General features: G+C 44.9%; 1 protein-coding gene across 1 annotated transcript in view; it reads left to right on the top strand.

The window, feature by feature from the left end:
• Positions 1-27,515, top strand: part of FAT2 (FAT atypical cadherin 2) — a 1,015,713-nt gene that overhangs the window by 507,416 nt on the left and 480,782 nt on the right. The gene's annotated exons all lie outside the window — the stretch shown is intronic.

Raw genomic sequence — 27,515 nt, 5'->3', positions numbered from 1 at the left:
CTGGAGCCACTTGAGTCCATTCAGCCCCCTTCGATCATTCTTCCTCCGAGCCATGCTGGTCTTTCGGTGCTGGAGTGTTTGGTACCACTGGTGGAACCCTTGGCTCCAGCTCCGCCTGTGGCTGTTTCAGAGCCGAGTTCTGCTCCAACACTCTTGGCGCCGTCCGTAGTGTCTAGGAGCCGAAGCTCCCTGGTTGGCCCTGACAGGGTTGCTTGAAACCGAACTTCGGTTCCGAGTCTTTCTGTTGGTGCATCGGCGAGGATGAGTTTGGATCCTATGTCTGTCTTGGAGCCGATGGCTCTGGAGCCGATGGCCTCGTTGGCCTCCTCAGAGCCAGGGAGGTCTTCGAAGCCGGATAGGTCAGCATTCAAGATGATGAGGAGTGTGCTGTCTCAATCATCAGCTCCTACCAGGGGTACAGACACTCTTCCCCCTAAGGCACCTACTTCTGTCTTAGCTCCTACTCTCTCTGTGGACAGCAGGGATCCTCAGCCTCAGGAGCCACTGGCTGGTGGCCCCCACTCTTCTGAGACCTCCCCAGAATATCCTTCTGAGGAGCCTCCATGGAAGAGAACATGTAAGAAGAAGCATGTAGACTCCCAGGATGAGTCTCTGACCTCTGACACTGACCTCAAGGAGTCAGAAGGGTCCCCCAAGTTGTCGTCTGATGATGTCTCCTTCGTAGACATCCTGGAAATCCTTAAACAGAGGTTCAGCTGGCCAACTGTCAGCCCTTCTGATGAGGAGTCAGTGTACCTGAAGTCTTTCAAGTCTCAACCTTCAGCCTCTTGGGTGTTTCCACCCTTTGACGAACTGATGGAGCTAGTTAGTCGAAAGGTGTGGGATACTCCTGATGCCATGGAGCCTGTCCCTAGGAGACCGAATAAGTTTCTTTCTGCACCCCCAGAAAAGGATTTTTTTGTCTAAAGGTGTTCCCATATATGCCATGGTGGTGGCGGCAGCCACAAAGAGGGAGCTAGCTGAGACTTCTTCTTCTGTTAATCCGCCAAATAAGGAGACTCGAACGATGGACAGATACGGGAAGCGTATCTTTTCTTCAGCAGCATTACCCTTAGATCGCTGAACTACCTTACTCACTTCATGAGGCTTCAGAGAGATCTCCTTAAAGATTTAGGAGATTCTCTACAAGGTACAAGCACTGAGTAAGTCCCTGACAAGGTGTCTGCCCAGTTGTCCACCTTGAATTCTATCGTCAACTCTTCCATGCTGCTTATTTCATATGCAGCCGATGGAGCGAGTAGAGCAGCGGGTTCAGGAATTTCCCCTAAGGCCTCATTCCTGGATGCATTTATGTAACTTTGCAGAACCGTTCAACTCTACCTTTACCAATGCCCCCTTCGACAGTTCCTCATTGTTTGGACCCAAGGTAAAGGACACTCTCACCCAGTGTGAGCAAGAAGGAAAAACACTCTCTGCCGTGGGAGTAAATTTTACTGTTCCCTCTAGACCATACCCTAAGGGTCAGAGGGGCAGTAAGATGTGGTTCAAGAAGTCCCAGAGGTTTTTCCAGGATGCACAGGGTGACTCCTCCTTCAGACGCAGAGGAGGAGGAGGAAATGATAGATGTTGCCCTAGAGGCAGGGGCGGTCCGCAAAACCAGGGAGGTCACGATACCTTTTCGGGGCCAGCCTTACCAGTGCTCCTGATGTGGGGCCTGACTGTGCTTCTCTAGGGCCAGTCGAGGGTCGCATTTCTTTGTATCCAGAAGCCTGGCTGGGTATCGCTCAAGACAAGTGGGTACAAAGAATTATTACCAGAGGTTATGTCATACCCTTTCTCTTCCACCATTTGTTCCCAATCACAGTGATCAGGCAACTGTGGAGGTCAACAAGTTGCTATCAGAAAGAGTAATCCAAACTGTCCCAGCAGACCAAATAGAATCTGGAACTTACTCCAGATTCTTTTTAGTGCCAAAACGTACTGGGGACTGGAGGCCCATCTTGGACCTCAGCAGATTGAATGAATCAGTAAAGAAGGACATGTTCTGGATGGTGACACTGCAGTCTATACTCCTGTTATTAGGGAAAGACAATTGGATGTGCTCTGTAGATCTCCAAGATGCCTACTACCACATAAAAATGGACATGGCATTGAGGAGTCATCTACACTTCTGGCTGGGAGCAAGTTCAGTTTCGTGCAGTGCCCTTTGGTCTCACCGCAGCCCCCAGGGTGTTCACCAAATGTATGGTGGTAGTAACATCTCACCTGAGACATCGAGGATTCCAGGTGTTTCTGTATCTGGATGACTGGCTCTTGACTGACCCCACCAGGCATCTACTTCTTCAGACGAGGGACGCTACTATTCAGCTTTGTGCCCAGCTGGGAATTTCTATAAATTGTGAAAAATCTGCCTTATTGCCCTCTCAATCTGTGATTTTTGTAGGCGCAGAGATAGACACAGTAGACATGTTGGCTCATCTTCCTGCAGAAAAGGCACAGTATCTGGTTCTTCAAATTTGACTTCTCCCCTTACGAAAGGTCAAAGCCAAGACTATTCTACAGCTTCTAGGGACCATGGCTTCCACCATATTACTAGTGCCACTAGCCAGGCTACACATGAGAATTCTTCAGTGGTTCCTGTCATCCCAATGGTCTTTTCAGCAACTACCATTATCTCATCACATCCTGCTGATAGAATCTTGCAAGAAGGACCTCCTTTGGTGGACACTACCCAATCAATTAACCACAGGCACTTCCATTTGTTCCTCACCAACCCGTTGCCACTGTGACCACGGATGCCTCACAGATAGGGTGGGGGGGGCATTATCTCAGCAGGATGGTCCAAGGCACATGGCAAGATCACGAGGCTCACCTGCATATCAACATTCTAGAGATAAGGGCAGTGCTCCTGGTGTTGCAAGCAGTCCACAACCTTCTGCCTCTGAGGACTATTGCAATACAATCAGACATGACGATAGTATGGTATATCAGCAAACAGGGTGGAACCAGGTCTTACCCACTCTGTCGAGAGGCCATGCGAGTTTGGAAATGGGCAATATCCTCCCAGTGTTTTCTGGTGGCAATGCACATTCCAGGGACAACCAACATGATTGCCAACAAGCTCAGCTGGGCAAACCTGATGCCTCATGAGTGGTCTCTGAAACAGGAAATAGCAGAACGGATTTTCAGCAGATGGGGACAGCCTTGCTGCGATCTCTTTGCCAGCCCAATCAATGCCAAAAGCATCAGCTACTTCTCCCTTATCCCCCCTCTGGGGGAGTCACCAAAAGACGCACTCATTCACGATTGGACACTGGGTCTCCTTTATGCCTTTCCTCCCTTTCCTCTCATTCCCAAAGTTATTCAGAAACCTCGACAGCTGGGAAGCAAACTGATCTTCATTACTCCTTACTGGCCTCGTCAGGTTTGGTTCCCCTTCCTTTGGCCTCTTCTCCTAGACAATCCTTGGATTCTGGACCCAGTTCCAGACCTGTTGACTCACATGTCAGGTTCGCTTCACCCCTCCTTACACACCCTCAATTTGACAGCGTGGCTGCTCCAGTTCCATCCTAGTCAGGCTTCACAACTTCTCACCCTCCGTGACTCATATCCTTACATCTTCTCATAAACCTTCCACTAGGAGACTATATTCCAGTAAATCGAGAAGATTCTCTATCTGAGTGGAGAAAATTAATGTTGACCCTTACACTGCTTCCATTCCAGTGGTTTTGGAATTCCTGTCTAAGCTTTTTCACCAGGGATCTGCAGCTGCCACTATCAGGGTTCAATTGGCAGCGATTTCAAATTTTCATTTAGGTTTTCAAGATTCTAATCTGATGTCACAAAGGCTGTGCAAAACTTTCCTTAAAGGTGCCTCCTTGTTGAGACCCCCCTTTCAAGAACCTGTTGCCTCATGGGATTTATATTTTGTGTTATCCAAATTAACTTCTCCGCTTTCAAACCTTCTCATTCTTCCCCTTTGAAATTCCTGTCTTGGAAAACTTTGTTTCTGGTGGCTATCACGTCATCCAGATGTGTGTCAGAGTTACAGGCATTGTCTGTAAAACCCCCTTACCTGAATTTTCACAAACACAGGGTGTCCCTTCATACTAATCCTTCCTTTGTCCCCAAGGTCTGTTCCCCTGCCACCTTAAATCAATCCATAGAACTTCTGGTGTTCTCTCCAAGTCATTCCAATGCAGCTGAATACAGGTTTCATCAGTTGGATGTCCCTAGACAATTACGTTTTTGTTTACATCGAACTAAGGAAATCAGGAAATCAGACCAATTATTTATTTCCTTCTCTGAATCCAGGTCAGGCCTACCAGTTTCCAAGGTAACACTCTCTATTTGTGCAGCAGCAACGTGGGCTACCTCTCACACTTTTATCACTGATTACAAATTGGATTTAACCTCCAGAGGTAGAGCATCATTTGGTTTCACAGTACTCAGGAGTATTTTTCCTTGAGCCACCCAAGAATAAGGCGCTAGGGACACTGTCCAATATGTAAAGAATGAAGGCGAGATAGGACTACAGAATATAAAGAAGTTATGTACTCACCATAACATTCCATGTTTGTAGTCCATCTTGCCCTTCATTCTTATGAACCCACCCTCCTACCCCCATCCTGGAAGTACCCGGAGACAGAAATTATTATTATCATTTTTTATGGAGACCTTTTAGTATTGGCTTCTTTTGTATATTTATTATTATCTCTCCTAGTTAGCAGCAAACAAGATCTGGGGATTGTACTGGTGCACCATGGGATACCTACCTAGCCACGAGTCAACTAGAAGACTTCCAGCTTGTAAATAGGCTGAGTCAGAGCCAAGGAATGGCTGCAATCCCATATGTAAAGAATGAAGGGCGAGATGGACTACAAACATGGAATGTTATTGTGAGTACATAACTTCTTTTTTTCCGAGTTGATAATCCTGAAATCTCCTAAAGCTAAGTACCCTGTTGGTGATCCTTTTTTCATGCTCTAACCGATGTCAGAAAAAGTTAACAATTGTCTTACCTGTGGAAAGCAAATACCTCACAGAGATTTTCATTCTTACTGCACCACCTGTTTAGGCCCAGACCACGACGTCCCTCGCTGTCAGTTTTGAGCCTTGTTTAATGCCCAAACCATTCGTCGTCGGGCTATTTTTGTTGCTAAATTCTTTCACTCTCGATCTTTGTATTCCAAAATGGCTTTGGTAAGCCATCCAACTACGGATCATCCTAAAAAATGTAAAGATAAAGACAGAGACAGACCGCATAGGTACAAAACTGCCAACGATGCTTCCGTTAAGCTAGTTGCCAGTCCCGTGGTACTCAGTGAGGTGCCTTTGCAGGCCCTGATGCCCACTTCTATGGATTCACAGGCCTCAGCTGAGACCCATTCAGAGTCTGGTATGCCACGAGATGCTTGTTCGACTATGGAACCAGTGGATTTCTCTACCTTGGATGGGTCCAGAGCTGCTGTGCAGGCACCGGCTTCTGAGGGTGTTTTCTGACCTACCGATGTTCGAATCAAACCGACGACTTCTTTTTTAGCCAAAACTACTGAGTTTCTTAGGCCCAGAGTACGCACTACACCTAGAAAACCGACGACCAAAGCACATGCTGAGGCCTCATGCCACAAAAACAAATGCTAACAGACAAAGAATTCAGTTGCCTTCAGATTCTACAGACCCGGAGTCCAATGACTCTGACCTTTCTGATTATCAGGACATGCCCTTATCAGCCTATGAGGATTCAGATGAAGAGGAATCCTCCAGAGGATTTTTCTTTTGGTGAAACCTTGCATACCTTAAGAGAGCTTTTCCATTGGGAATGGCAAGACTATCCTCAGTCCAAAAAGAGACTCAGAGCATTTTTAGAGCTACCTCAGAACAGGCCTTTAGCTATTCCCCCTGTCCTAGATGTTGTGGATGATGTTTTCTTGGAATCCAGTCTTACTCCAGATACCTTTCCTCCGGCACCTAGGAAATCTGACAGGTACTACCGAATACCTGATTCCCCCAAGTTTCTTTTCAAGAATCCTACTGCTGATCCAGAGATCATTTCCCAGGGACCTAAAGGTATTAAGGCTACTATAGCCAAAAATCCTACCCCTTCGGACAGGTATTCCAGAGCTTTAGATAGATGGGGTAAGAAGGTATATACCTCTGTAACTCTTGCTATCAGGGCATTGAATTGCCAGTTTCACATGCTAAAGTACCAGCAGCATACTATGGATCTCATTAAACAAAAAAATGGTAATATTTCCAGATTGTGCAGAAAAATAAAGATTTGCAAGAGCTCACACATTCTGCAAACCAAGTTAGTAAGCATACTTTGCAGTGTGGTTTTGATGCCCTAAAAGCATCTTGCAGGGCTGCAGTCACTGGCTCTGTACTGAGAAGACATGCTTGGCTGAAGGAGCAGACCTTGCCAGATCATGTCAAATCCAAATTACTAGATGCTCCTTTAAATAAGGACATTTTGTTTGGCACCAAAGCAGAAGAAGTTCTTAAAAAGATGGAAGAAAAAGCTAAATCTATGCAAACTGTTAAAGAATTCTTACAATTCAGTAGGAATTGCCCTTCAAAACACTGGTCCTTTCCAGCCCCTTCCAGGCTTTCCCAAACAAGACCCAGGGGAAACAGACTTCCCAGACTACAGTCTCAGGGTATGCAGAGATCTAAGCAATGGAGTGCTCCCACCCCTAAAACAGGGAGTGGTAAGCCACCTCCCTATGGAAAGAGTTCACAATGACTTCTCAGCTCTACCTCCCAGCCCTGTCCAATTGCTTGTGCCCCTAGGAGGAAAACTTGCCCTTCGTGCAAAAAACTGGATGTCCATCACTCAGGGCCGATGAGTCATCAACATTATATCTCAGGGGTACAAGTTTTATTTCCATTCACTGCCAACTCCAAGCGGGTTTCCAGACCTTCCTCCAAACCAGTGGGCAGAGGCTCAAAACCAAGTTCTTTCCCTGCTCAACATCAGAGCTATTCAGCCTGTTCCTGTAGAACAAATGAATCAGGGTTTCTACTCCAGACTATTCCTGGTACACAGGAAAGATGGCTCTTGGTGCCCAATCCTGGATCTTTTAACTCTCAACACCTTCCTCGTGGTCCCAAAATTCAAGATGCTTACCCTGTAACAGCTTCTCCCTAGGCTAGCCAAGGATGCCTAGTCAGTCACCCTAGACTTAAAAGAAGCTTATCTGCACATCCCCATCAGGGAATCACACAGGCAATATCTACGTTTCAGGGAAGGATCTGTGCATAATCAGTTCTCTGCACTTCCCTTTGGCTTATCTACTGCGCCCAGGGTATTCACAAAATGTCTAGCTCCAGCCATTGTATACTGCAGGCAGAAAAATATCCATATTTACCCATACTTGGACGACTGCCTGATTCTGGCAGACAGCCAGGAATTGCTGCTTCAGCACCTGGCATTTGTAAAAAGCCTTCTCACTTCCTTGGGGTACACCATCAATGAAAATAAATCACAACTGGTGCCTAGTCAAAAGATTGTATTCCTGTGAGCAAGTTTGGACACAACTTCCCAGATGGCATTTCTCACTTCAGAAAAACAAGTCTATCGGACAGACTACTTCATGCAAATGGCTACCAGAACCCAGCTAACTGCAAGAAAAATACTGCAAGCCCTAGGGTTCATGGCATCATGTATTCTGCTAATTCCATATGCAAGACTGCATATGAGGAAACTTCAATGGTACTTAAAAAGTCTTTGGTGCCAACATTCTCAGGACCTGGAAACAGTCATTCCTATCATACTTTGTCTGAGGGTAGAGTTCCTTTGGTGGGCAGAAGCATGCAACCACAACAAGGGAGTGAATTTTACTTTACCCACTCTGCAGGTTAGCCATGACTCTGTGGAGCACAGCTTTGGAAAACCAAGTCCATCTACAAGCTCAATTCTTGCCAGGCAAACAAAATTCACTGGTAGACGACTTAAGCAAAAATCTCCTAGACCCACACGAGTGGAAATTGGAGTCCAGCACCTTCCACTTCCTGATCCAGAGGTGGGGGACCCTAGAGGTGGATCTCTTTGCCTCCCCCCAAAACCACCAGTTAAGCAAATTCTGCATCAGGAGCCCTCACCAAAGGGCCTGGAAATTGGATGCCCTATCCTTTCAATGGGAAAACCTGTCAGTCTATGCCTTTCCCCCTCTGCCCCTTCTCTCAAGAGTACTACTCAAGATAAAAGAAGACAGGCCAAGGACAATTCTGATTGATCCGGACTGGGCACGCCAGCACTGGTACCCACTCCTGCACAGCCTGACAATGGTGCCACCCTGGCACCTACACCAGACCCCTACTCTGCTGTCTCAGCAGGAGGGACAGATTTTACATCCACAATTGCAAACCCTAAACCTTGCAGCCTGGCTTATTCCTTGAATATTCCACCACCAACCCTAAGTAAACAGGTGCTGGATGTCATTCTTTAAGCCAGAAGTCCTAGTACTAGGAAATCCTATGCAGAAAAATGGAAAAGATATTGTTCTTGGATTCAGTCTAAAGGAAAGGACACAGCTGTGCCCTACTTATCTCTAATCCTGGATTACCTAGCAGAGCTACTCCACAGAGGCCTATTCTTCTCCTCCATTAAGATTCATGCCTCTGCCATTTCAGCTCATTACAATACTGAGCCACCTGTATTTTCTCAACCTCTCATCAAACAGTTCCTGAGACGGGCTAACAACTTAAGGCCCCCAAGGAGAGCACCCACCCCTGCTTGGGACCTTAACTTTGTATAGGAAAAGCTCACGCCTCCCCCTTTTGAACCTGCTGCTTCAGCTGAGTTAACATTCCTCTCTTGGAAAACAGCCTTGCTTTTAGCCATCACTTCAGCTAGAAGAGTGTCTGAGGTGCAGGCACTGATGGCTGTGAAACCCTTTATTATCTTCCATGCTGACAGGGTTTCCCTCAGGACTAACCCGTCCTTTATGCCTAAGGTGGTGTCCAGTGTGGCCGTAAACCAATCCATCCATTTGCCAACCTTCTTCCCTAACCCTCAGAATAAAGGGGAAAGGATCCTGCACTCTTTAGGTGTGCACAGACAGCTAAGGTTCTACCTTGATAGGACTAAGCCTTTCAGAAAATCTGACCAGCTGCTAGTCAGCTTTGCAACAGGGGCAGAGGGCAAGGCCATTTCTAAACAAACCATTTCCAAATGGATAGCACACTGCATCCATTTCTGCTACAAGCAGCATGGAACACCAACCCCTCAGGGGGTCAGAACACATTTCACTAAGGCTACTTCTACCTCTACAGCATTTCTCAGGGGAGCGTCTACCAGGGACATTCTGGAAGCTACAACCTGGAGTTCTGTACACACCTTCACCAAGCATTATCACTTGCCAGTCTTTTCGAAATCCAGGGCAGGATTTGCGACAGCAGTCTTGCAGGGCCTACTAGCCAGCCCTAACTCTTCTTGACTGCCTCCACCCTGCCTCAGCTTTGGGAATCAACCCAAGTGTGATAACTGTAACAGTGAAACACAAAGAACATAGTACAGTTGTGTACACTTACCATAAATGTAGATGTTCAAGTGTATTCACTGTTGCAGTCCTGGTTTCCCTCCCTCAAGCCCCCTGTTTCTCTCTATCTTTCTATCTCTCCTCTCTATGGCTATTCCTAATGGTATTGGTATTTACTTTTTACTGGTGGTGGTTTCCACACCATATACTAGCTCCCTATTTGGGGGCTCCTGACATTTGGGGCAAGAAAAAATGATGTAATGGCATCAGCTGCATGTTTTTATACCCCCAACAACCTGACGTCATGGAAGAAGTGACAGTATCCCATGCAGAAATACTAAGACTCTGGTATTTGGGCCGACTGAGGGCTACCTGCAGGCAGATAACCCAAGTGTGATGACTGCAACAGTGAATACACTCGAACATCTACATTTGTGGTAAGTGTACACAACTGTACTTTTGTTGGTGTCTGACAACAGAGTTACCAATAGCTAGGATTTTGGTAGGACTTACCGAAGGACTAAAGGTCTTTAGGCACACAGGATTGCAGTCATAGTGATTCATTAGGCACAAAGGATTGCAGTCATAATGTAGTAGATGCTGGTGCAGATCTAAGTGTCAGTACATATGTGGCCATGTTTCTTGTTGGTTGAGGCTTTCTAGAAGTTTGCTTGGAGGGTTTGTGCAAGGCTTGTTTAACCACCTCTGTGTTTGTGGGTTTGGTGGTGTAAACTGAGAGTCAGAGGTATGGAGAGAGATTTACCTACAAATTACTTAAACTAATTGTATCTCTCACCAATGGAAATTTTAATTAATATACAGTAGAAGTAATGGTTTGTCAGCAAACATGAGCCCATTACTACATTGACTCAAAACTCCAAGTGATATTAGGTTGTGTAAGGAAGTGGGAAGCACAAGCTGGGATTCCTTGATGGTAGGGAGTAATGTTTGGGGATGCTGTAGTCTTGATTCCATTGTACAGAAGTTTGGAAAGGCTGCAGCTAGTGTACCACATTCCATGTAGCGGCTGGGCAGGAAAGAGAAACAGAAAGCTGCTTGATGAAGTTCAGAGATAGATTATGAAAGAAATAGGGTAATGGATTAGCTGTCTGATGAAGACAGGCTTGAGAAGCTAGGAATGGTTACTTTGAAGAAAGGGGGTGACCAAGATATAGAGAAAGATTTTTAGGGAACAAGTGACAAAAATTACAACTCAGACAAAGGACTGTGAGATGATATAACTGGTAGCAGATAGCTGCAATAAGTGAAAGAAGCAATATTTCATGGAAAGAGTAACAAAAATGAAAATATTAACAGGAAAATACAGAACTTATGACAGCATAGAAATGTGAATGAATGAATTGTGCATTAGTAATTATAACAGATGGAATAGGGGGGCAGCTGTAAGAGTTACATGGAAACAGACTACACAGGTCTGTCATCTCCTTTTGTTTGCTTACTCGCATTTGCATGACTGAACTGATAGTAAACTAGGGAGGAGAGAAAGTGCTTACAGTGGGTGTGCAGTGATCTGCTGCATCTTAGACAGAAACAGAGATTAATGCAGAACTGCTAACACACAGACCTATAAGGAGTCTGAAAAGATGTTTTATAAATTCCCACAGTTAAGTCTTGCATTAGAAGGATTGACTGAAATCTGGCATGCACATCTTAAATTTGTCAAATTTAACTAAAAACCTCACAGTTTGTTAAGATACCATATTAGTAGTGTATTCCCCTCTAGTGGTGAACTGCATTATCATTAGTGGAAGTCACTCACCCTTCTCTTTCCTTTTCAAGCTACCAACCATAGCCTGTACACTTTGTCCATCTCAGAATCAGATGTGGATTAACTGTGATTTCTTGCAGTTTAGCTATATAACTACTTTGTGTTGTACATAAAATCTAAGTTGAAAAATGATATGTACTACTCTTTCTTTTGGGACAATATTTAAACTGCGACGATCTCTATGAATTGAAATGCATGTATTTATCTGTTTTGTCTGCCATTAGCCCTCGTGTTGGTGATGTGTATTTATATATAGGCATATTTTTAAAAGAAAAAATAACATTTGAAACACAGTCATATGTAACTGTAGCCTGTTCTGTAAGAAAGTCCAATCAGTAGAAAAAGTAATGCTTTAAGTGAGTAATACAGTGTAAATTATTTGACAGAAAACACAACCAGACATTGACCTCTACTTCCTCACTTGTACCCCACCAAAACCTTGGAAGAGTGAGGTTTACTGACAATACTTTTTAAGAATTCAGTAAATAATAGATAGTTTTCGTCATGTTTGAAGCTGGGTTCAAACCAGAGAACTCTCATGTAAGTTAATACGTTTTAAGTTTTCATTTTTGTGAAGTCAAGCATGTCTTTTCACTTTCATGCTATATGTGGATCATTCTGTTTTTATCAACAGTTAGCTGTTTCAGTGCTCTTACTGCTCACCTTGAACAGGTCTGTGCAAGTTGCTGTTCTCACCCGTCATTAATCCCTAGGATAGGGTTGCAAAACTTTGCATTCTCAAGGCTCCTTTACCAAGCGGTACCGCCTAACTTTCTTTAAAAAAATGCAACATAAAGTATGATGCAGTCTATAGAAACATCAAGTAAACAAGTTCTGGAGGAGTTGACACAGCTAAAGGAGGTTAGGATTTTGAGTTCATAACATTAAATATTTGGTGTGCAACATTTTCCTTGTGGGTATTTCCTATGAATTACTGCAGTAAGATGCCAAGAAAATGGACTACTGATTTCTAACATAAAGGTAAATAACTAAATCATGGCTGCATGAATTAACACCCAAGATTCAGAATTTTTTAGAAAGAACTAAAAATAATATTGATGTTCATCGTGTTTCACTGTTGCAGTCATTACAATTGGGTTATCCTGCTGGCAGGCTACCCTCAGTCGGCCTGAATTCCAAAGTCCTGGTCCGGCGTCAGTTGCTGTCGCCTCCTCCCTGACATCAGTGCGCCAGGGGTATAAAAGATACAGCCGATGCCATTTTCTTCAGTCTTTCTTGCCGCGCGGTGCCCGAAGCAAAAGCAGGCAAGTGCCGGTCGGCCGACTCCTGAGATTTTCAAGTTTGAATTTCAGATCCGAAGTCTTCATTAAAGCTAAGTACCCCATTGTGGAAACTTTTTTTCTTGCTCCAGACCGATGTCAGAAAAAGTTAATAATTGTATTTCTTGTGGGAAGCAAATACCTCATAAGGATTTTCATTCTTACTGTATTCCTTGCCTTAGGCCCTGACCACGACGTTGCTAGTTGTCGGTTTGGTGCTAGATTTAACCAAAGCACTATTAAACGTCGGTACGATTTTGCATTTCATTATATTGGCAGAAGATTTAATTATATAATGCCAACAGAACAGCCGACTACTGCAATTTATAAAAAGCGCAAAGAAAAAGAAAAGGACAGGCATCCGAGGTCCAAAACTGACGACTAGGCTTCGGCTAGGCCAGTCTCCGGTTCGCCGGTTCTCAGTGAGGCGCTTTTGCAGCCCCTGACGCCTGCCACCTCAGAGCCACAGGCTGCTTCCGACTCCCACGTGGAGCCGACTAGGCCGCTGGAAACTCAAGGTATTGGACCCTCGGAAACTATTCCCTCAGATGGGTCTGGAGCCACTGAGCAGGCATCGGCTTCTGAGGGTGTTTTCAGACCTACACAGTTATATGTGAAAATGACTTCACCTTCAAAGGCAAAGACTAAAGCACCTCTAAAGACAAAGAAACAAGTACAACACTCCCCTGGACAGGCCTCCATGCCTAAAAAACAGATGCTTAAAATGGCCGAAGACCTAATTACTTTGATCAGGGGTTCCCAACCCCTCCTGATAAAAGGCCTAGGCAAGAGACAGAATATGAATCTTCAGATCAGGTTTCCATTTTCTCTGATTCCTCTTCTGAACAGGGATACTCTCTTCTTCCCTATGAGGATTCTGATGCTGAAAAATCTATCCCTTCAGCCTCTCCTCCTGAGGATTTTTCTTTTGGGGAGACCCTGCATACTGTGAGGGAGCACTTCCAATGGGAGAGTCAAGATTACTCAGAATCTAAGAAAAGGCTCAGAGATTTTCTTTTACTACCTCAGCACAGGCCCCTTGCTATTCCTCCTGTTTTAGACATTGTAGATGATGTATTTATAGAGTCCAGTCTGACTCCTGACTCTTTACCACCACCTCCTGTTAAGCCAGACAGATACAACAGGGTTCCTGATTCACATAAATTTCTTTATAAAAACCCTGCTGCTGACCCAGAAACTATCTCTCAGGGTCCAAAAGGGGTTAAGGCATCCACTGCAAAAAACCCTATCCCCTCAGATAGGGATTCAAGGGCACTGGACAGATGGGGGAAAAAGATTTGCACTTCTGCTACCTTGGCTGCAAGGGCTTTAAATTGTCAGTTTCATATGCTTAAATATCAGCAATATCTTATGTCACTACTTAAACAGAAATTGTTGACAAATTCTGAATGTGCAGAAAACAAAGAAATGCAGGATTTATTGCATGCAGCTGAACAAGTGGGAAAGCATACTTTGCAATGTGGTTTTGATTCTCTGGAGGCTTCGGTCATTAGGAGGCATGCTTGGTTAAAGGAACAGAATCTGCCTGATCATGTTAAAGCAAAATTATTAGATGCTCCATTACAGCATGATACCTTGTTTGGTGTTAAAGCAGAAGAGATGTTGAAGAAAATGGAGGACAAAGCTAAATCTATGCAAACAGTCAAGGATTTCTTACAGGTACAACCTCCCAGATTTAGCAGGAACTGGCCTACAAAGAATTTGTCCTTTCCAGTGTCAGACAGGCCACAAAGAGGCAGATACAGATGCCCCAGAGGCAGATCCCAGACCCAAGGCTCATACAGGTCTAAACAGTGAGGTGCTTCTACCTCCAAAAGTAGAGAAGATAAATCACAGCCATACAGGAAACAGTCTCAATGACTTTCCCCTGTCAGCACCAAGCACTTACCTTCTGGCAGCTCCCTTAGGGGGAAAACTAGCACTTTTTTTCACAAAATTGGCACATGATCACCCAGGACAAATGGGTCTTGAATATAGCGTCACAAGACTACAGGTTCCATTTTCACACCTTGTCAAGGGCAAACGGTATGTCAGACCTGCCACACAATCAATGGGCAGAGGCACAAAAACAAGTTTCATCCCTCATGGACATGAGGGTCATTCAGTGAGTACCACAGCAAGAGCAGGGACTAGGATTTTACTCAAGACTGTTCTTGCTGCCCAGAAAGGACAAAGCCTGGAGACCAATACTGGACCTGTCTATTCTAAACACATGCTGGATATTCCAAAATTCAAAATGTTGACTCTGCAGCAGCTTCTGTCTATGCTGGGCAAGAAGACTTGGCTGGTGACTTTAGACCTAAAAGAGGCATACCTGCATGTCCCAATCAGACAATCATTCAGAAGATACCTCAGATTCAAAGCTGGCTCAATGCACTACCAATTCTCTGCACTGCCCTTTGGCTTATCTCCTGCGCCCAGGGTCTTCACAAAATGCCTGGCACCAGTAATTGCATTTTGCAGACAGAGGAATACAAATATATCCTTACTTGGACGACTGCCTTATTCAAGCAGAGAGCAAGGACATTCTACTACAGCATCTGGAGTTTGTAAAAAGATTACTAAAATGCCTAGGGTACACAGTAAATGAAAAGAAATCAAAAATAGTACCCTCTCAAGTGATAATATTCCTGGGTGCAAGCTTAAATACAACTGCCCAGATGGCTTAACTCATGCCAGACAATCAAAGACATCTGACTACTTATTTCAAAATGTTGGCAACAAAGACCCAGTTATCTGCAAGAAAAATTCTGCAGGCATTGGGCTTCATGGCATCCTGCATTCTGCTAATTCCATATGCAAAACTGCATATGAGGAAACTACAATGGTATCTAAAAAGTGTTTGGACTCAACATTGCCGCAGCCTGGAAACAATAATTACCCTCATTCCCTGCCTGCAACAGGAGTTTTGATGGTGGGCAATGCCTGTCACCACAACAAGGGACAGTCTTTCACTTTACCCACAGCCAGGCAGACATTAACAACAGATGCATCAGATTATGCCTGGGGGGCCCATATGGCAGGAAGATGTATTCAGGGCACATGGTCCGCAAGTCAAATGCATCTACATATTAATCAAAAAGAGATGCTAGCCGTTCAAAATGCCCTGACAGCTTTCAAGGATCTATTTCATCCAGGACAACTATTGATAAAGACGGACAATACTACAGTCATGTGGTACATAAACAAGCAGGGAGGCACATAATATTCTTGAATTGTGACGGCACTTGAGGCGGGCGTCGGATATATTGTAGATTATGTAAATATAACGGATGTCGAAAGATAATAATAAATCTAAATATGGAATGGTTTAACATGGTCGAGGGGGGGAAGATGTTTGTAGTAGGGAATAATACTGAACATCCTCCTACCTCATCTGCAGACTAGACATGACTTTGTGGGAAACATCATTGACTTACCAAGTACATCTGCAAGCACAATTCCTGCCAGGAAAGATAAATACTCTGGCAGACGAACTAAGCAGATACCTAATGGATCCCCACGAGTGGAAATTGGATCCACAAGTCTTCAGCATGATAACAAGGAACTGTGGATGTTCATCGTGTTTCACTGTTGCAGTCATTACACTTGGATTATCCTGCTGGCAGGCTACCCGCAGTTGGCCTGAATTCCAAAGTCCTGGTCCGGCGTCAGTTGCTGTCACCTCTTCACTGACGTCAGTGCACCAGGGGTATAAAAGATGCAGCCAACGCCATTTTCTTCAGTCTTTCTTGCTGCGCAGTGCCCGAAGCAAAAGCAGTTCGCAAGTGCCGGTCGGCCGACTCCTGAGATTTTCAAAATCTAATTTCAGATCCGAAGTCTTCAACAAAGCTAAGTACCCCGTTGGGGAAACTTTTTTCTTGCTCCAGACCGATGTCAGAAAAAGTTAACTATTGTATTTCTTGTGGGAAGCAAATACCTCATAAGGATTTTCATTCTTACTGTATTCCTTGCCTAGGCCCTGACCACGACATTGCTAGCTGTCAGTTTTGTGCTAGATTTAACCAATGCACTATTAAGCATCGGTACGATTTTGCTTTTCATTACTTTGGCTGAAGGTTTAATTATATAATGCCATCGGAACAGCCGATGACCGGAGTTTATAAAAAGCGCAAGGAAAAGGACAGGCATCCGAGGTCCAAAACTGATGACGAGGCCTCCGCTAGGCCAGTCGCCGGTTCTCAGTGAGGTGCTTTTGCAGCCCCTGATGCCCGCTACCTCAGAGCCACAGGCCGCTTCCGTCTCCCACGTGGAGACAGCTAGGCCTCTGGATACTCAAGGTATTGGACACTCAGAAACTGTTCCCTCAGATGAGTCCAGAGCCGCTGAGCAGGCATCAGCTTCTGAGGGTGTTTTCAGACCTACACAGTTATATGTCAAGCCAACCTCAGCTTCCAAGGCAAAGACTAAAACAGCTTTAAAGACAAAGAAACAAGTACAGCATTCTCCTGGACAGACTTCCATGCCTAAGAAACAGATGCTTAAAATGGCCGAAGACCTAATTACTTTGATCAGGGGTTCCCATCCCCCTCCTGATAAGAGGCCTAGGCAAGACACAGAATATGATTCTTCTGACCAGGTTTCCATTTCCTCTGACTCCTCTTCAGTACAGGGACACTCTTTTCCTCCTTATGAGGATTCTGATGGTGAAGAATCTATTCCTTCAGCTTCTCCTCCTGAGGATTATTCTTTTGGGGAATCCCTGCATACCATGAGGGAGCATTTCCACTTTGAGAGCCAAGATTACTCAGAATCTAAGAAAAGGCTCAGAGACTTTCTTCAACTACCTCAGCACAGACCTCTTGCTATTCCACCTGATGTTCATCGTGCATACAGCTGCAGTCATAACAGATGGGTTCTCCTGCCGTCAGGCGGGTCCTCGGTCGGCCGAATTCCAAAGTCTAGGTCCGGTGTCGGTTGTCGTTGCTCCTTCCCTGATGTCAGTGCAACAGGGGTATAAAAGAACCAGCTGACACCATGTTCTTCAGTCTTTCTTGCCGCACGGTGCCCGAAGCAGAAGCAGTTCGCAAGTGCCGGTCGGCCAGCTCCTGAGATTACGAAAAATTTGGAAAACCGAAGTCTTCTTTAAAGCTAAGTACCCGTTAGAAACTTTTCTTGCCTCAGACCGATGTCAGACAAAGTTAATAATTGTATTTCTTGTGGGAAGCAAATACCGCATAAGGATTTCCATTCCCTCTGTATACCTTGTTTAGGCCCAGACCACGACGTCTCGGTCTGTCACTGTTGTGCTACATTCAACAAACGCACTATTAAGCATCGGGCGGAGTTCACCCAGCATTTTCTTGGGAAAGCATTTAACTATACCATGTCATCGGATGCTCCGACACCGGTTTTGTCTAAAAAACGCAAAGACAAGGACCGACACTCGAGGTCTGCGGCCTCTACCGACACCATGCCAAAGCTGATTACACGTGGTCCGGTTCTCAGTGAGGCGCCTACGCAGCCCCTGACTACCGACGACACATCTTTGGTGGTGTCTCCTGTACCTGAGGTCCCAGGCTCCTCGGCCCACACCCCGACTACAGATACCGAAGCCACTCTTGGCGTTGAAACACAGAATGTGGACAGGTCCACCTCCACTCAAGGTGTCTTCAGACCTTCCTCTTCTTTCTCCATCAAGGCTTTCACCAAGTCTAAAACAACCATGCACACTAAGAGACCAGTTACACAGGGCCCATCTCCAGGCCCCATGCCTAAGAGACAGATGCTTAAAATGGCTGAGGATTTAATTACTCTAATCAGAGGTTCTCAGCCACCTCCGGACAAAAGGCCCAGAGTGGAGGAAGATTCCCCCTCCTCTGATCAGGGATCCATTATTTCAGAACACTCTGATGATCAGGAACAGGCTTACTCCCCTTTTGAAGACTCTGATGCAGAGGAGTCTATTCCTTCTGTATCCCCCCCCTGAGGATTTGTCATTTGCCGAAACTTTGCATACCTTAAGGGAACACTTCCACTGGGAAGGCCAGGATTATTCAGATTCCAAGAAAAGGCTCAGGGAATTTCTTTTGTTACCCCAGCACAGGCCTCTGGCTATACCTCCTGTCTTGGACATCCTAGATGATGTTTACTCGGAGGCCTTCCTTAACCCGGACTCTCTACCTCCAGCTCCAGTTAAGCCTGACAGGTACTACAGGGTTCCTGGCTCACACCAATTTCTTTACAAAAGCCATGCTGCTGACCTAGAAACCATCTCACAGGGACCCAAGGGAGTTAAGGCTTCCATTGCCAAAAATCCATTGCCTTCCGAGAGAGATTCCAGATCCTTAGAAAGGTGGGGAAAAAAGGTATATACCTCGGCTACCTTAACCATGAGGGCCTTAAACTTTCAGTTTCATATGCTAAAATACCAACAGTTTCTGTTATCTCAAATGAAAAGTAAAATGTCGCAACCTGAACAACCAGACTTGAAGGAGTTGCAGGATTTGATGCATAGTGCAGAACAAGTGGGTAAACATACCTTACAATGTGGTTTTGATGCTCTAGAGGCCTCATGTAGAGCTGCTGTTACAGGCTCAGTCATACGCAGGCATGCTTGGCTCAAGGAACAAACCTTGCCTGATCATATCAAAGCTAAATTACTAGACGCCCCTCTTCAAAAGGATGTACTATTTGGGGCAAATGCTGAGTAAATATTATGAAAAATGGAGGAAAAAGCTAAATCAATGCAAACTGTGAAAGAATTTCTGCAGGTTCAACCACCACGTTTTAGTAGAAATTGGCCTTCCAAAAACTGGTCCTTTCCTGCCACGGACAGACCCCAAAGAGGCAGATACAGGCGCCCGAGGGACAGAGGACAACCACAAGGATCGTACAGAGGCAGACAATGGCAAGCTCCTACACCAAGAGGTGGTGAGGACAACTCACAATCTTTCAGAAAGCAAACCCAATGACTTTCCCCTTTGCAGGCCAACCAGATCTCAAATGGCAGCCCCCTTAGGAGAAAAGCTGGCACTATTCTCAAAAAATTGGCATGTTGTCACAAAGGACAAATGGATCCTGGACATTATAAACAGAGGCTACAAATTCCACTTTCATACCCTTCCAAAAATGAGAGGCATGCCAAAACTGCCACACAATCAAAGGGCAGAGGCACAAAAGCAAATTTCAGATCTTATAAACATGAAAGCTATTCAAGAGGTACCTACACACGAACAAGGTCAAGGTTTTTATTCCAGGCTATTTCTGGTGCCAAGGAAGGGAAAAGATTGGAGACCTATTTTGGATCTTTCCATCCTAAACACATTCCTACTGCACAAAATTCAAGATGCTCACTCTACAGCAACTTCTTCCCATGCTGGGCAAGGAGTCTTGGCTGGTAACACTGGACCTCACGGAGGCATACCTGCATGTCCCAATCAGACAAAATTGCAGAAGATACCTCAGATTTCTTGCAGATTCAACCCATTATCAATTCTCTGCATTGCCCTTTGGCTTATCTAATGCACCCAGAGTATTCACGAAATGCCTGGCATCAGTAATTGCCTACTGCAGACTTCAAGGGATACAAATATACCCTTATTTGGACGACTGCCTGATCCAAGCGGACAGCAAGCACATTCTTCTGAAACATCTGGCTTATGTAATAATGTTATTAAACTCTCTGGGATACACAGTCAACAAAGAGAAATCAAGGCTAATACCCTCTCGAAATATAATTTTCCTGGGTGCCAATTTGGACACAAACACCCAGATGGCCTACCTCACGCCAGAGAAGCAGGGGCAACTAATTCAATATTTCAAAACACTGACAAATTGCACCAGGCTGACTGCAAGGAAAATCCTGCAGGCTCTGGGATTCATGGCATCTTGCATCTTGCTAATCCCATGTGCAAAGCTGCATATGAGAAAACTACAATGGTACCTAAAAAACATATGGTCTCAACACAGCCACAGTTTGGAAACAATAATACCACTACTTCCATGTCGGCAAAAGGAATTTCTGTGGTGGGCTCAAGCATGTCAAGCAAACACAGGTCTTCCATTCAGCAAGCCTCAAGCAAATCAAGTCATCACAACAGACGCCTCTGACTACGCCTGGGGCACATGACAGACCTGTGCATTCAGGGCAAATGGTCCCAAAAGAAAAGCACCTTCACATCAATCAAAAAGAAATGCTAGCAGTAATAAATGCTATTATAGCTTTCAAGGACCTTCTACAACCAGGTCAACTATTGATAAGAATGGACACCACAGTTATGTGGTACATAAACAAGCAGGGAGGAACACATTCCTATCCCCTATGCAGACTGGCCATATCACTTTGGAACATGGCCATGGACTTACAAATGGAACTATAAGCACAGTACTTGCCAGGCAAGGAAAACACACTGGCAGACAACCTAAGCAGGAATATGACAGATCCACATGAATGGATGTTGCACCCAAAAGTTTTTACGGAAATAATCCAAGAATGGGGAAGGCCAGACATAGATCTCTTTGCCTCCCACAAAAGTCATCAATTGACAAAATTCTGCTCGAGGACCTTCCACCCAAAGGCCTGGAGAGTGGACGCTCTCCCTTTCAGCGGGACATCAATGACAGTTTATGCCTTCCCGCCTCTTCCTCTGCTGCCCAAAGTCCTATTGAAGACCAGAGCAGACAGACCAAAGATGATCCTCATTGCTCCGGACTGGCCAAGGCAACACTGGTACCCACTCCTGAGGAGCCTGACTCATTCCCCTCCATGGACCCTGCCTCTAATGCCTCTTCTTCTGACTCAACACAGCTTCAAAACTCTTCACAGTCAGCTAAAAACACTCAGTCTAGCCGCATGGAAGATTCCTTAGCATCACAGCAGGCCCTACTCTCCAAGGAGGTGCAGGATGTCATTTTGGAGGCCAGAAGGCCATCAACTAGAAAAGCTTACTCCGCAAAATGGAAATGTTTTTGTGTCTGGAATGAGAAAAAGGGCCAGAACCCTGGAAAACTGAATTTACCTCAAATACTGCAATATTTGGCTGAACTACTAAGCAGTGGACTTTCCTTCTCCTCCATCAAAATCCATGCCTCAGCCATTTCTGCAGAATACAACACTGATCCTCCTTTATTCTCTCACCCTCTTTTAAGACAGTTCCTCAGAGGGGCTAAGAATTTAAGACCTCCAAGGAAACAAACAATACCTGCTTGGGATCTAAATTTCATTCTGGAAAAACTGACTTTGCCTCCTTTTGAGCCAGCTGCTTCATCAGATTTGCAATATTTGTCCTGGAAAACAGCTTTCCTTCTGGCTATCACTTCAGCTCGTAGAGTTTCAGAACTACAGGCCCTCATGGCTGTCCAACCTTTTATCATCTTCCATCAGGACAGAGTTTCATTGCGAACCAACCCTACCTTTATGTCTAAAGTGGTATCCAGGGTAGCTTTAAATCAGGCCATACATTTACCTACTTTTTATCCCAATCCTCAAAACAAAGGGGAGAGATTACTACATTCCTTGGACATCCACAGGCAACTGCGTTATTATTTGGACAGAACAAAGCCTTTCAGAAAATCAGAACAGCTCTTTGTGGCCTATGCGGTAGGAGCTCCAGGAAAGCCAATTTCCAAGCAGACAATCTCAAAATGGATAGCCCACTGCATACGCTTTTGCTATTCCTTTCATGGCAAAACTGTTCCTACAGGCATTAGAACTCACTCCACCAGGGCCACAGCCACCTCTGCAGCCTTCCTCAGAGGAGTTCCTACCAAGGATATCTTGGAAGCAGCCACTTGGAGTTCTGTGCATACCTTCTCCAAACACTACAACCTACCATTATACTCCAAATCTAGAGCAGGCTTTGCCACTGCAGTCTTGCAGGGCATTTTGGCTCCTCCTAGTTCCACCTAGTGCCTACCACCCCTTTCTTAGCTTTGGGATTCTACCCATCTGTTATGACTGCAGCTGTATTGATGATGAACATAGTACAGTTTTGTACCTACCTTAAATGTAGATGTTCGAGTGCTAATACAGCTGCAGTCCAGGTTTCTCTCCCTCCTTCCCCTCTAGGGGTTTTCTTTTATGGTGTATTTGCTTGCAACTACTGTTTTTTGATTATATTGCATTGCATTATTTCATTATTTTATGTATTGCCTTCCTTCTGGGGGCACCTGACATCTGGGGCAAGAAAAACTGAAGAACTTGGCGTCGGCTGGTTCTTTTATACCCCTGTCGCACTGACGTCAGAGAAGAAGCGACGACAACCAACGCCGGACCTAGACTTTGGAATTCGGCTGACCAAGGACCCACCTGATGGCAGGAGAACCCATCTGTTATGACTGCAGCTGTATTAGCACTCGAACATCTACATTTATGGTAGGTACAAAACTGTACTTTCCAGACATTGTAGATGATATATTTTCAGAGTCCGGCCTGTCCCATGACTCTTTACCTCCTGCACCTGTTAAGCCAGACAGATACTACAGGGTTCCAGACTCTCATAAATTTCTATGTAAAAACCCAGCTGCTGACCCAGAAACTATATCTCAGGGCCCCAAAGAGGTCAAGGCCTCTACTGCAAAAAACCCTGTTCCCTCGGATAGGGATTCTAGGGCACTGAACAGATGGGGGAAAAAAGTTTACACTTCTGCTACCTTGGCTGTAAGGGCTTTAAATTGACAATTCCATATGCTTAAATATCAGCAATTCTTACTGTCACTGCTAAAACAGAAAATGTTGACAAATTCTGAATGTTCTGAAAACAAGGAAATGCAGGATTTATTGCATGCAGCTGAAAAAGTGGGAAAGCATACTTTGCAATGTGGTTTTGATTCACTGGAGGCCTCTTGCAGGGCCACTGTTACAGGTTCTGTCATTAGAAGGCATGCTTGGTTAAAGGAACAGAATCTGCCTGATCATGTTAAAGCAAAATTATTGGATGCTCCATTACAGCATGATACTTTGTTTGGTGTTAAGGCAGAAGAGGTGTTGAAGAAAATGGAGGATAAAGCAAAATCTATGCAGACAGTAAAGGATTTCTTACAGGTACAACCATCCAGATTTAGCAGGAACTGGCCTTCTAAGAATTGGTCCATTACAGTGTCAGACAGGCCACAAAGAGGCAGATACAGATGCCCTAGAGGCAGACAACAGCCCCAGGGCTCATACAGGTCTAAACAATGGGGTGCTTCTAGCTCCAAAAGCGGAGAAGATAAATCACAGCCATACAGGAAACAGTCCCAATGACTTTCCTCTGCCAATGCTAAGCATTTATCTTTTGGCAGCACCCTTAGGGGGAAAGCTAGCACTTTTTTCACAAAATTGGCACATGATCACCCAGGACAAATGGGTCTTAAATATAGTCTCTCATGGCTACAGGTTCCACTTTCACACCCTTCCAAAGGCAAAAGGTATGCCAGACCTGCCACACAGTCAATGGGCAGAGGCACAAAAGCAAGTTTCATCTCTCATGGACATGAGGGCTATTCAGCCAGTACCACAACAAGAGCAGGGACAAGGATTTTACTCAAGACTTTTCTTAGCATCCAGAAAGGACAAAGCTTGGAGACCAATTCTGGACCTGTCTATTCTAAACACTTTTCTGGACGTTCCAAAATTCAAAATGTTGACTCTGCAGCAGCTTCTGCCCATGCTGGGCAAGAAGGTTTGGCTGGTAATTTTGGACCTCAAAGAGGCATACCTGCATGTCCCAATCAGACAATCTTGCAGAAGATACCTCAGATTCATAGCTGGCTCAATGCACTACCAATTTTCTGAACTGCCCTTTGGCTTATCTACTGTGCCCAGGGTCTTCACAAAATGCCTGGCACCAGTAATTGTGTTTTGCAGACAAAGAGGAATTCAAATATATCCCTACTTGGATGACTGCCTTATTCAGGTAGAGAACAAAGACATTCCACTAAAGCATCTGGCATTTGTAAAAAGATTACTAATTTGCCTAGGGTACACAGTAAACGAAAAGAAATCAAAACTAGTACCATCTCAAGAGATAATATTCCTGGGTGCAAGATTAAATACAACTACCCAGATGGCTTATCTCATGACAGACAAACAAAGGCAACTGACTTCTTACTTCGACAGCATTACAACAAAGACCCAGTTATCTGCAAGAAAAATTCGGCAGGTTTTGGGCTTCGTGGCATCCTGCATTCTGCTAATTCCATATGCAAGACTGCATATGAGGAAGCTACAATGGTATCTAAAAAGTGTTTGGACTCAACATTGCCACAGCCTGGAAACATTAATTACTCTCATTCCCTGCCTGCAACAGGAGTTTTGATGGTGGGCACAGGCCTGTCACCATAACAAGGGACAGCCATTCACTTTACCCACAGCCAGGCAGACACTAACAACAGATGCATCAAATTATGCCTGGGGGGCCCACATGGCAGGAAAATGTATTCAGGGCATATGGCCCGCAAGCCAAAGGCATCTTCATATCAATCAAAAAGAGATGCTAGCTGTAGAGAATGCCCTGACAGCCTTCAAGGATCTACTTAATCCGGGGCAACTGCTGATAAAGACGGACAATACTACAGTCATGTGGTACATAAACAAGCAGGGAGGCACACATTCTTACCCCCTCTGCAGACAAGCCATGATTTTGTGGAACACAGCATTGACTTATCAAGTACACCTGCAAGCACAATTCCTGCCAGGAAAGACAAATGCTCTGGCAGACAAACTAAGCAGAAACCTCATGGATCCTCACGGGTGGAAACTAGATCCACAAATCTTCAGCATGATAACAAGGAAATGGGGACGCCCAGACATAGATTTATTTGCTTCCCCTCACAACTGCAAACTACAGAGATTCTGCACAAGGACATATCACAAACAAGCATGGAAAGTGGATGCGCTGTCATTCAGCTGGAAAACCCTTACAGTGTATGCCTTTCCTCCACTGCCTCTCCTCCCCAAGGTACTCCTAAAGGTCAGACAAGAGAAGCCAAAAATGATACTGATTGCCCCAGATTGGCCATGCCAGCACTGGTACCCAATCCTAAAGAGCTTGTCTCAAGGCCCAGCCTGGACATTACCTCAAATTCCTCATTTACTGACCCAACAAAACAATCAGATCCTGCACAGCCAACTCAGAACCCTAAATCTGGCTGCATGGCGGATAATGTAACCATTCAGAACACACCTCTCTCTAAAGCGGTTATGGATGTTATTTTGGAGGCCAGGAGGCCCAGCACCAGAAAATCCTATGCAGAAAAATGGAAGAGTTTCTGCGCTTGGAACCAGGCACAAGGAATTGACTCGCTTGTACCAAATATTCCTCAGATTTTACAATACCTAACTAAGATACTGGACAAAGGCCTATCCTTCTCATCAATTAAGATCCATGCCTCTGCCATTTCAGCTCATTATAATACAGACCCACCTATTTGTTCACATCTACTGCTAAGGCAGTACCTCAGAGGGGCCAAAAACATAAGACCTCCAAGGAGAGAACCAATACCTGCATGGGACCTCACTTTTGTCTTGAAAAAGCTCACACTGCCTCGTTTTGAGCCAGCCAATATAGCTGAGATAAAATTCTTATCATGGAAAATGGAAAACAGCTCTGCTCCTAGCAATAACTTCAGCAAGAAGAGTCTCAGAGTTACAAGCATTAATGGCTGTGGAACCTTTTATTATCTTCCATCCGGGCAGGGTTTCTCTAAGGACAAACCCAACATTTATGCCTAAGATAGTGTCCAGTGTGGCTCTTAACCAAACTATTTATTTGCCTACCTTTTATCCAAACCCACCGAATAAAGGGGAGAGACTTCTGCATTCTTTGGACATACACAGACAGTTACGCTTCTACTTGGACAAAATTAAAGCTTTCAGAAAGACTGAGCAACTTTTAGTGGCATATACTGCAGGATCACAAGGAAAGGCTATTTCAAAGCAGACTATTTCAAAATGGATAGGCCAATGCATTTGTTTCTGCTATTCACAACATGGCAAATCAGTGCCTAAGGGCATTAGGCCACATTCAACCAGAGCAGCAGCCACTTCAGCAGCCTTCCTCAGAGGAGTACCAACCAAGGATATTTTGGAGGCTGCAACTTGGACTTCAGTGCACACTTTTACAAAGCACTACCACTTACCTCTTTACTCTAAATCCAGAGCAGGCTTTTCCACTGCACTTCTGCAGGGCCTCATAGCCACTCCTAATTCTATTTAGGCCCAGCCTCCCAACCTCAGCTTTTGGATTCAACCCAAGTGTAATGACTGCAACAGTGAAACACGATGAACATAGTACAGTTGTGTACCTACCATAAATGTAGATGTTCGAGTGTATTCACTGTTGCAGTCCAGGTTACCCACTCACCATCCCCCTTTCCTTTGCTGGGACTTATCTGTACTTCTCTATTCTATACAACCTATGTGGTGCATTTGCTTGTAGATGAAGGAAGAGTTTTAATTTACTGCATGCATGTTTATTGGCATAAATTAGCCTACCCTTTTGGGGAAACCTGACATCTGGGGCAAGAAAAACTGAAGAAAATGGCGTCGGCTGCATCTTTTATACCCCTGGAGCACTGACGTCTGGGAGGAGGCGACAACAACCGATGCTGGACCAGGACTTTGGAGTTCAGGCTAACTTCGGGTAGCCTGCAAGCAGGATAACCCAATTGTAATGACTGCAACAGTGAATACACTCGAACATCTACATTTATGGTAGGTACACAACTGTACTTTGTCACTCTCCTGAGAATTGTTAATATATGCATAGCTGGCCTTAGGCATAGGCCAACTAGGCGACCTCCAATGGCGCCGCTCTAGTAGGGGCACTTTTCCAGTATTTATTTGGTGTAGGTAGACCAGGATGGGGGCACCGGGTGGTGTGGTGGGGGGGTGACATGGAGCCCTTTGGCCTAGGGCACCAGCTGACCTAAGGCCGCTCCTGAATATATTCTTGGTAAAATAAGGTTAAAATGTTTAAAAAGAAACAATGTCATGTATATTAGTCTGTTTCCTTGTCAATTTCTAGTTGTATAATACATTAAAGTCTCTTGCTAGTTTTC

This window comes from Protopterus annectens, chromosome 4.part0, assembly GCF_019279795.1.
Source record: "Protopterus annectens isolate FY-2018-M chromosome 4.part0, PAN1.0, whole genome shotgun sequence".
Taxonomy (NCBI): domain Eukaryota; kingdom Metazoa; phylum Chordata; order Ceratodontiformes; family Protopteridae; genus Protopterus; species Protopterus annectens.
The sequence above is the reverse complement of the archived record's forward strand: the minus strand, read 5'-3'. Positions and strand labels throughout refer to the sequence as shown.